Raw genomic sequence first — 8341 nt, forward strand, 5'->3', positions numbered from 1 at the left:
GCATTTTAAAATTAGCATTCATGAGAAGGGATCGTATTTTAAAATTTATTTTAAAATCTTTGTGGCTTTCGACATTAAGATGTTAATTAATCAATTAGGTACCAATTTTGGGCGTTACGGTGCTAACCCTTCCTCGTACGTAATCGACCCCCGAACCCTTTTTTCTGGATTTTGTAGACCAAAAATCATCGTTTTAATAAATTTTAATTTTTTTTTCAAACGATTAAATTACTAGGTGATCCGATCACACCTAAGCCAAAAAGATTGGTGGCGACTCCCATTTTTTTCATTTTCTTTTCAAAATATAAAGTCGACCCCGTTTTTCAAAAAATGTTTTCGACAGGCTAAATAACAAAAAGATAGTAATTACTAGTACTTTTAGTCCTCGTGGATACAATATTCCCGACTCACCACAACTATACTACTATTCAATAGGTGCGCTTGCCTTTGTTGTGAATTTAGTTTAGTGACTCATGAAGTTTTTGGCGCTGCTGCCGGGGATTAAAATATTAGGAACACTCAATTTTTATTAATTTAGCCATTTTTATTTTATTGCACTCTATTTTTGTTTTTAGTTTAATTTTTGTTTTCTAATTTTTCTTTTGTTTGTTTCTGGCAGGTTTGTAATAACCCGAATTTTGCGGTTATCGGAAAAGTGTATTTTCGTGTCTTCGTTACTAAAAAAAAAAGGATCCATAAATATTTATCAAAAATATTTAAAAAGTTCAGAGTGGTTAATTAGAGATTAATTAAGTGAATTTAGCTTAATTAAGGATAATTGGATAAAAGGGTTAAATTGAATAAAGTGTGAAAGTTTAATTATAGATTAAAAGAAAATAAAAGGACCAAAATGGCAATTATGCCATTTAGCATAAGTGAGGCAGCATATAAAATAAAAATCTAAGATTTTTACTTAGATTTTAATTAATATATATATATATATATTAGTAATAAATGATATTAAATTAATTTATTATAATTATATTATAAGATATTTATATGATAAACAAATTAATATAAAGACAAATGTATAGTAAATAAAATATACAAGTGTATGGATAAAAGACATATATTTGTAATACATGTATTAGATATTAAATAGATATTTATTAATTAAATAATTATATTATAAGATTTTATATGATAAATATATTAAATAATGACAAATGTATGGTTATAAATGGATACAAATGTACTAATAATATACACATGAATCAATAAATAATACTTATTATTCAAGTATAAATACATGTGTGTATATATAAAAAAGGGAAAATAAAAAAGGAAAAGAGGAAAAAAAGGAGTGAAATAAAGAAACAAAGCAAACGAAACAGAAAGCAGGGGAAGGAAAGAAAGAAAAAGAGAAAAGAAAGAAAAAAAGGGAAAATCAAAGGTGTGAAGCTTGGAAGTTTAATAGGTAAGTCAATTGAGCCTTTTTTACTTAATTTTGATATTTTAGAAGCTTTGGACAAGATTTTGATGAAATTAAGTTGATATTTTGAAAAGATATTAGATTTTTAGATACTGTTCATGTTGAGTAAAATGATGAAATAAGGGTTAAATTGATAGAAATTCAAGTTAGAAATGAAATAAGGATTGAATTGTAAAGTAATTCATAAGTTTTATGTTGAAGGGCTAATTTGAGGAAATTTTGAAACTAGTTAAATAAGCTGAAAATTTAGGAGTTAAATTTGAGTTGGGATGGAACTTGAATAGAAATAGAGTATGAATTAAGTTAGTAAAATTAGTGGAAATTGATTTTAGGACATAATTGTGAAAATGTTGGAATTAAAGTCTAGTGCTGAAATTATGATTTCCAAAAGTTGTAAAGTAGTTTAAAGTGATAGAATAAAGTGTTAATTGAGAAAAATCAGCTCAATTGAGAGGCTAATTGAGTAGGGACGAAATTGTTATTTATTAAAGCTTAAGGGAAAAATGGTAATAAACAACTTGCACTAAAACAATATTGGACAGCAGCAGTAGACTAAATTTGAAAAATCACCATAAATTGTAGAAATCGAATTAGAAGATGAAAAAATTATGAAATTAAAGCTTATTAATTCTAGTTTCTCATAGAAGAAACGGTGTAAGCAATAGATTTTTAAATCATGAGATATAATAAAGTTTGTGAGACAACATCAGAATGATTTTGGGTTTCCCTGTTCTGACTTTGAAAAATCATAAAAATTGGATAATCATAATTATGGGCTTAAATTTATACATTTAGAATATTGAATGAGTCTAGTTTCAATAGAAATAAACTGGAACATCATTCGAATTCTGTACGAGGAGATAATTAATTTTTAGTGAAGAAGGGTCACAACTGTCAGACAGCAGAATAGGGGTAACTTTAAAGAATAAACTATACTTATTGAATAAACCAAAACTAATGAAAATTTTATGGTAAGAAGATATATGAGTCTAGTTTCATGGAAAATTAGTGGATATTAATTTGGAGTTCTAGAGCTCCAGATATAAATAATTTAGTGACTATGACACAGATGGACAGCTTGAATATTCATAAAAGTAAATAATAAAAATTATAGATGATGTTACTTACAAGTGTGTTATATACATTAAGGATGTGGAATGGAGAGGAGGAGGAAAAATATGTATGAATATCCAGCTAGCATGGCTAATTTGCATGTTTTAGGCTTAAGGACTAAATTGAATAAAAGTAAAACTTCAGGGGCAATTTTGTAAAAATGTCAAAATGATCAAATTGAAGGGAATGAATTGTTTTATTATCTAAATTAATAAATTGAATGAAATTGTCAATTTAATATCGGGTGAAAATTGGGAAAATGGTAAATTACCAAAATGTCCCTAAATCTTGATATTTCTACAATTTCGCTAGGTAAGTTTATGTAACTTGAATAATATTCTTTAATGCTTGAAATATATGTTATTGATGTGAATATGATTTGAATGTTCATTGTATGAAAATTGATGAAACATTGATATATTTGATAAAATGGGAAGAAATCCCGGTTGAATGAAAGGAAATTTCGATGGATCTCTGAAAAGGAATTGGCGGTAAAAGGATCTAGCAGGACGGGTGATCCTATCTGATATAGCCCTCCAGAAGAATATGTGGAAAATGGATTTAGCCGGATAGGTAATCCGAATTAGGGTTTGAATTTAGCTTTGATGGTAATTGGATCCAAGCTCATTAGAGTAATTGTCGTTGCGAGATTTAGCCTAGACGGTAATCCCGACAATACTCTATGAGTTTATATTCTGAGGATTTAGCTTGGTGATAATCCCACTGTAAGGATGAGGTTCAGCGGGAGTGTGCTCTCTGATATGAAATGTGTAAGACCATGGTTGAAAGATACCATGGCAACCTGATATGAAATGTGTAAGACCATGGTTGAAAGATACCATGGAAACATGATAGAAAATGAGTAAGACCATAGTTGAAAGACACTATGGCATCATGTCAAAGATAAATAAGACCGTGGAAGAGAGACGCCAAGATATCTGTTGAACAACTAATATTCAGGTAATATATACCAGATGACAAATAGTTATATGAATTGGTTGTACAAAATGGTTGTGTGAAATGTTTACAGGAATTGGTCATATGGAAATATATGTACAAAATAGTTGTATGAAATAATTAAGAAGATAGATAAAGGAAATAAGTATAGATACATGGAATTTAATTTATGTTAAGTTTAATACGAACTATTACCAAAGTAAATATACATAAGATATAAGGAAATGATGATGCATGAAATATTGATATAACGAAATGAATGATATATGCTTATGAAGAAATAGTAAGAGAATAATATATTTTGTGACATGTACATATATAATTATCTTTGATATGTTGATATAAGGAAATTATGTAAGTTGAGACTATTATTGAACTTAAGTGTGATATGTTGAGAAAATAGGTATATCATTGTTGAATTTATATGAAGTATGTGCAAGTATACTAACAATGTTGTTGTATGATGCTTAAACAAGTGCCAAGCTATTGATTGAATGGTAACATGTTTAATTATAAGGAGCATTGAAATGGTAAGTACTTAGATGAAAATATAATTTAAGATTTTGCGAAATTTTTTTATGATCCCGATTTAATTTCGGTTGGTTTTTAATGTATGTTTAGGGCTTCGAGGGCCCAATAGAGAAACGTTATGGTTATTTTCAAAATATGAATAATAAATGACTCAAAATTATCTGAAAATGTTTAGTAAACTCTGGTAATGCCTCGTACCTTATTCCGGCAATGGATACGGGTTGGGGGTGTTACAAGGTTTTTTTAGTATATGACTAGAAGAAATCTATCAGGACCTTTAGTATTCGACAGTGAGATTAAAAGCACAGCTCTTAGAAACTGTAGAGAAGTAAGGCAGAGTCGACAAAGTGCAATGGAAGAGCAAGAGGACGTTATTGTTATTACTGAGGAGATGGCTGAAAATCAGAATATCAACTACCTCATGTGGTTGCTGCGAATCCTGTAAATTTGAATCCTACTCCTCGTACTACGTATGATTATGCCAAGCCCACTCTAACTGGGGCTTAATCGAGTATCGTGACGCCTACTATTGCTACGAATAACTTCGAACTGAAGCCGAAGATTATTCAGATGATTCAACAGTTTGTTCAGTTTGATGGTTTACAAGATGAAGATCTAAATACTTATTCGGCCAATATTTTGGAATTCTGCGACACTTTTAAGATGAATGGCATTTCTGACAATGCCATTTGCCTTCGGTTGTTTCCATTCTCATTGAGAAATAAGACTAAACAATGGTTGAACTCCCTACCACGAGGTTCTATCACTACATGGAATCAAATGACCAAAAAGTTCTTATTGAAGTATTTTCTATTGACTAAGATAGCCAAGCTAAGGAATGACATATCTTCCTTCGTGCAAATGGATTTAGAGACCCTATATGATGCATAGGAGAGGTATAAGGATTTATTGAGAAGGTGCCCTCACCATGGATTACCTCTACGGCTACAGGTTCAAACCTTCTAGAATGGTTTGAATCCCTCAACTAGGCAATTAATCTATGCAGTAGCCGGTGGTACTCTGAACAATAAAATACCTGAAGCGGCGTATGAGTTTATAGAGGAAATGTCACTGAATAATTATCAGTGATAAGTCATGAGGACGAAACCGATGAAAGCAACCGGTGTTTTTAATGTAGATGCGGTCACTATGTTATCAAATTAGGTAGAACTTTTAAGTAAGAAAATTGATGTTTTATATGGTTTTACGCAGGTACATCTGGTGATGCAGTGCGATACGAATAAAGGAGGGATGAACAATCCAGTATGTCTATCCTACAGCCCTAGCACAGAGAACGAACAAGTCAATTGTATGAGTAATAATTCTAGACCTCAGAATAATCCTTATAGTAACACTTATAATACAGGTTGGAGGAATCATCCCAATTTCTCTTGGGGTGGTCAAGGAAATCAAATACCACAACTCCTTCCAGGCTTTCAACAACCTTACCAGCAAGAGAAGAAGTCGAACCTGAAGGAGATGCTGACGAAGTTTATTTCAGTATTAGAAACTCGCTTCCAAAACACTGAAACAACACCTAAAAATCAACAAGCGTCGATTCAAGGATTCGAGAACCAAATAGGACAGCTTGCTAAGTTGATTTCAGAAAGACCACAAGTCAGCTTGCCTAGCAACACCGAAACTAACCCAAGAGAGTAGCTTCATGCAATTAGGGTTCGAGATGAATAAGGGTTAGTTGAACCTTGTAACAGCCCGATTTAGACCCCATACGGAACGGTGGTTTCGGGACCACGAATCTGAGTCAAAAAAATATTTAAAAATTATTTTCTGTGTTTATTATGTGTGAATTAATCTTCGTTAAATTTTCATGTTTTAATTTTATCGTTTGAGTGCTCGATTTAATAAAAGGGCTTAATCGCGTAAAATAAAAATTTGATGGTTTAATTTGTAAGGGCCGAATTGTTGTTGTTTTGATTGCATGAGGTATTTATGTTGCAATTAGACCATATTTATAAATCATGGACGGTTAAGGACATGAATATAATGTTTGTATAATTATATTCTAAACGTTAATTTAGTAAAATATGTAATAATATGTATAAAATAAACATAAAAATTTAAAAGCCATATGTTCATCTTTTTTCTTTGACCGAAACATCAAATAAAAGAAAAGAAATAAGGTTTTCAAAGGTTTGACCATTGTTAAGCTTAATCATGGTAAGTAACTAGCTCGATTTTTGATAATTTTCACGTTTTGAGATCGTTGCAATATAATGTACAAAGTCCATGTTTGAATTTTTGATTTTGATGAATATTTTAAGTTATGCCATTGATGAATATTTGAGTTTTGTGATGTTAGTTGATGAATTTTGAAAGATATGTTTTGGATTAATATGTTTTGTATTGGAATTTTTGATAAATTTGAGTAATTAGGGCTAAATTATAAAAATAATAAATTGAGGGACTAAAATGTGAAATAAATGAAATATATGGACTTGTATGAGCATAAGTAAGATTCGGCCTAAGCATGGTGTGTGCAAATTTTGCATGTTTTGTATTTTGTGGAATTTGGACTAAATTGTAAAAAGTGTAAAATGTTAGGGTAAAATGGTAACTTGCCCATTTTTGTGTTTTTGGTCTAAATTGGATGAAATTATGTTTGAATGAGTTTAATTTGAATATGTTTAGATCAAGAACCAAAGAAATCAGATTTGGATCGGGGAAAACTAAAGTTGTCGATTAGTCGTCCCGTTCCAATTATCGTTGTCCGAGGTAAGTTTAGAAGCAAATAGATGTTATTTAATTGATTAAATATGAACTATACATGCTGAAATGTATAATGTGATAGTATATATGTGAAAGCCAAATATGTATAAGCTTAGAATCTATGTGTACGGGTTCGACTCGATCTAGTTACGACGTCCGAAAGCCTCGTACGAACCTTAGGAATAGCTAGGATACATATGTCATGACATAGGATCTCCGATATGTGTTCTCGTGTAAGACCACGTCTGGGATGTTGGCATCGATATATGTGATTATGTGTAAGACCATGTCTGGGACATCGGCATCGTATTTGATTCGTGTAAGACCTTGTCTGGGACAGTGGCATCGATATGTGACTACATGTAAGACCACGTCTGGTACGTTGGCATTGTACGATATGTGTGATTATCCAAGCATCCTATTCAATTTTGAATGGTTCAACAGGCATTGATAAGTTGTGATCGAATGTGTAAATCGAGCTAAGTGACCAGGTATGAAATAGTTGATTGCTTATTTGAAAATAAGGTAAGTTGGTTATTTGAAATGTGATGCAAAATTATACCTTATGTTAATGTAAATAAATATGTGTATTGGTGAAGTATATTCGGCCACATGATAAATAAATAAGTATGAGATACTAAAGTTTGATTTAAGAATATATGCTTATGAGTGTGTATATTTGGTTATATAATGGTACTATGGTTTTGAAATTGATTGTTACTTTGATAATAGATACATGTATATTCGAACAAAGGTAAAACTTATATATGAAAGTATATGTTATATATGAAATTGTGAGCTTGAAATTAAATGTGATTATGAAAGCATAAATTTATTTGGTTAAATTAAGTTGATATTGTCATTGAATTATTGGTTTGCTTATGACTTACTAAGTTACGATAGCTTAATGTGTGTGTTTATGTTTGTCTCTGTTTTATAGATTTTGGAGGCTAGGTACGAGTTCAAGGATCGTCAACAAAGTCTATCACACTGTCGACTGTTTTTTGTATTTTATAAGTTTGAACTTGAACCTATGGCATGTATAGGCTAGATTATATTTGGTTAAGTTTGAAGTTGTGTATATATTAAGCCATACAAAAATGGCTAATATGTTATGTGAGTATATGAAACTTTAGTCAAGTTTGTATGTGTTACATGCATTGAAAATGGTTGGTGACTTTGGATGTGGTTTGTTTGAATCAGCCATGGTATATACATAAGTATGAATTATGTTTGTTATGTTACTCATGGTTAAAATGATTCGTTTATGTCTTGTATTTGATAGTAATGGTTTAATTTGGTTGACGAGTGTATTCGGCTAAATGTTGAATTTGGGTAATGAATATGTTTGATTGATGATTCGACACTTGCATAAATATATATTCAGGCATACGATGTATTGGTTTTATATATATATATTATCTCAAGGTATATATGTTTGAGGAGTTGGTTATATGTTTTGGTAATGAGAAACATCAAGTATGATTTTATAATTTGGCTTAGTAAGAGATAAAATAATGAGTATATATATTGTATGTGAAATGGCTATATAGATTAGTTTGTTAATTGAAAATTAATGAA

General features: G+C 30.7%; 1 non-coding gene across 1 annotated transcript; it reads right to left on the reverse strand.

Annotated features, from left to right (window-relative positions):
- Nucleotides 1-4861: 4861 nt before the first annotated feature.
- On the reverse strand, nucleotides 4862-4968 carry LOC128286242 (small nucleolar RNA R71). Its single transcript, XR_008276786.1, has one exon. It is a non-coding gene; the product is annotated as a small nucleolar RNA R71 (small nucleolar RNA).
- Between the last annotated feature and the right edge of the window lie 3373 nt (nucleotides 4969-8341).

The sequence above is a fragment of the Gossypium arboreum genome, chromosome 12, assembly GCF_025698485.1.
Source record: "Gossypium arboreum isolate Shixiya-1 chromosome 12, ASM2569848v2, whole genome shotgun sequence".
Taxonomy (NCBI): Eukaryota; Viridiplantae; Streptophyta; class Magnoliopsida; order Malvales; family Malvaceae; genus Gossypium; species Gossypium arboreum.